The sequence below is a fragment of the Callithrix jacchus genome, chromosome 2 (assembly GCF_049354715.1).
Source record: "Callithrix jacchus isolate 240 chromosome 2, calJac240_pri, whole genome shotgun sequence".
Classification (NCBI taxonomy): domain Eukaryota; kingdom Metazoa; phylum Chordata; class Mammalia; order Primates; family Cebidae; genus Callithrix; species Callithrix jacchus.
This window is the reverse complement of record NC_133503.1, coordinates 10,707,151-10,709,972: the sequence shown is the minus strand read 5'-3', so window position 1 is coordinate 10,709,972 and position 2,822 is coordinate 10,707,151. Positions and strand designations below refer to the sequence as shown.

The following is a 2,822-nucleotide window of genomic DNA, read 5'->3' as shown; positions in this document are numbered from 1 at the left end:
CATGAACACCTTCCCACTGGAAAAGTGTTAGCAAATTGTGACATCTAACATTTCTTTATTACTTCTCCATTCCACCACTCTCTCCATTCTCTTTTCTTTTTTTTTTTTTTTAGAGGGAAAAAGAGAAAAAGGAGAGGGAAAAAAAGAAAAAGAGGGAAAAAGGAATATTACTTCATTCCTAAAATGGGTTTCAATGATGACTGATCAATATTTTGTGTGTTTAAAGTGGTTAATGCATATTTTATGTGTTTAAAATGGAGAGCTCTATTGTGTTTATTTGTTCTGGCTCTGAGTTCAAGTCCTGGATATCGTTATTAATTTTTTGTCTCGTTGAATCTCGATTTTTTTTTTAATTAACAAGCAACATAATCAAAAACAAAAATACACAACCTTACAGCTGACAGCAATAAGTAAAAAGTGCTCCTGCAGTTCAGGGATGTACCTGGGGTGCGTGCTCCCTCACTGCCAGACAGGATGTAGGCACATGACTGCGGCGTTAGGTATATATGTGACCGAGAAGAATCAGAGAAAACACTGGAAAACAGAAAGTATCAAGAACTTTTGCAGTGGCTCATGGAGTTCGAGACCAGTCTGACCAACATGAAGAAGTCTCGTCTCTACTGAAAAATACAAAATTAGCCGGGCACGGTGGCGCATACCTGTAATCCCAGCTACTCAGCGGGAGGCTGAGGCAGGAGAATCGCTTGAATCTGGGAGACGGAGGTTGCAGTGAGCAGAGATCGCGCCACTGCACTCCAGCCTGGGCAACAAGAGTGAAACTCCGTCTCAAAAAAAGAAAGAACTTTTCATCAGGCAGTCCCAAAGCGCTCTGCTCTTTTCCTCTTCTTTGCCTCTGTGTCCTCTGTGCTTCCAGTTCCAGCTGAACTTGTGACAATCCCAAATCGCTCCTTCTTCTTTTTCAGTGTCTCATCATCTTCAGACTTTCTGGAGATTGAAGAGACATTCAGACCAAATCTTCGAGCCCTTTCCCTCAGCTTATCTAAATTAACCATGGGTTTGTTGTCAGATAACAGACCTTTTGTTGGAAGTGAAGAAATCCCGAACCTAGCTACCCAACAGCTTTCTTACTCTCCAAGCTCACAGGTACTGTGGGAAGTAGAAATGTTCCTTTTTAAAGTTTCTTTTCTTGTTAAAGAATAAGCACGCTAATAACTTTGTTAAGCCCTATCCTGTGTAGCTGTGAGACATGTCATGCTCACAGGCATGTAATACATTCTACGTCCTTGTACTTTAACCAAGGTATCTGTGCTGGACGTGCTCACAGGCATGTCCCAGCTCTCCATTGCTTTTACCGGCTTAGAAAAGTTTTCAGTTGTCAGCCAATCAGGTTTTAGTTTAGATTGTGAGGTCTGGCTCCAGCCAATGGAGATCAGACACAGCAGTGAGGACGACCCCAAATGCATAAGGGATACATTTGTGTGTTTTCCTTTGTTCATTGTACTCTCCTAGCAAGATGGCTAGTGAGGGTGCCCTTCCTGCAGTCCAGGAAGTAAAACTTGCATTGCTAAAAAAAAATCCTTTGTCTCAGCGCTGATTTTTCTTTGCAGCACCAAGCGTCTGTTTCCAACAGGTACATTGAATCGATCCGCCCTCTCCTGCGCTCTCTCAGTCTGTGGTATTTCAGACGTAGTTTTCACTACATCATTTTCTGCTGCCACCACCAACAGCTTTTTCAGGGGGTTCTTTCTCTTTGACTGGGAGCCTTATGGGCTTTATTTCTTCTTCCTCCGTTTCATCTCCCACTACATCTTCTTCATTTGCCTCCTCTTCAGCATGGTTTTCAAGACATGCCTGGAGCTTGTGGATAAGATCTTACTTTATTCCCTTGCTCTCCAAACCACGAGCAAGACATTACTTTTATGTGTGTGTGTGTATTTTTAGTAAAGACAGGGTTTCACCATGTTGGCCAGGCTGGTCTCAAACTCCTGACCTCAAGTGATCTGCTCCCCTTGGCCTCCCAAAGCACATGTCTTTTTTTTTTTTTTTTTTTGAGATGGACTTTTGCTCTTGTTGCCCGGGCTGGAGAGCAATGGCGCCATCTCAGTTTACAGCAACCTCCGTCTCCCGGGTTCAAGCAATTCTCCTGCCTCATCCTTCTGAGTAGCTGGGATTACCAGCATGCACCACCATGCCTGGCTAATTTTGTATTTTTTAGTAGAGATGGGGTTTCTCCATGTTGGTCAGGCTGGTCTTGAACTCCTAACCTCATGTGATCCACCTGCCTCCACCTCCCAAAGTGCTGGCATTACAGGTGTGAGCCATGGCACCCAGCCCAAGACATTCTTGCTTTAGTTCAGCAGTCTTCAGCTGATGGAGCTCCACTGTCTTGGTCACCATCTTGTTACCCCTCCGCCCAGATGATTTTTAAGATTTTGTAGAGACAGGGTCCCACTAGGTTGCCCAGGCTGGTCTTGAACTACTGGGCTCAAGCAGTTCTCCTGCCTCAGCCACCAAAAGTGCTGGGATTACAGGTGTGAACCTCAGTGTCCAGCTGAGACATGTTTTTATTTTCCTGATTCTCCTCTATTTCTGTTACATAAAAACCAGGATGGTGCTTCCTCCTGAAAGAGCTTCCCAGGGCTGGGAACCCCTCCTACCACACTGCACCTTCTTCCGGCTTTCCTCCCTAGCTCCCCATGTTCAGGTCTCCCTGGCACAGCAGACAGGGGAGTTTCTTTACATCCACTCACCTTCTCTTTCTTGCTTGCTTTTTTTTTGAGATTGAGTCTCCCTCTGTTGCCTAGGCTGGAGTGCAATGACGCTACCTTGGCTCACTGCAACCTTCACCTCCCAGGTTCAAA

General features: G+C 44.9%; 1 pseudogene; it reads right to left on the bottom strand.

Annotated features, from left to right (window-relative positions):
* Positions 1–709: 709 nt before the first annotated feature.
* Positions 710–2,358, bottom strand: LOC100405059 (SAP domain-containing ribonucleoprotein-like; annotated as a pseudogene).
* Between the last annotated feature and the right edge of the window lie 464 nt (positions 2,359–2,822).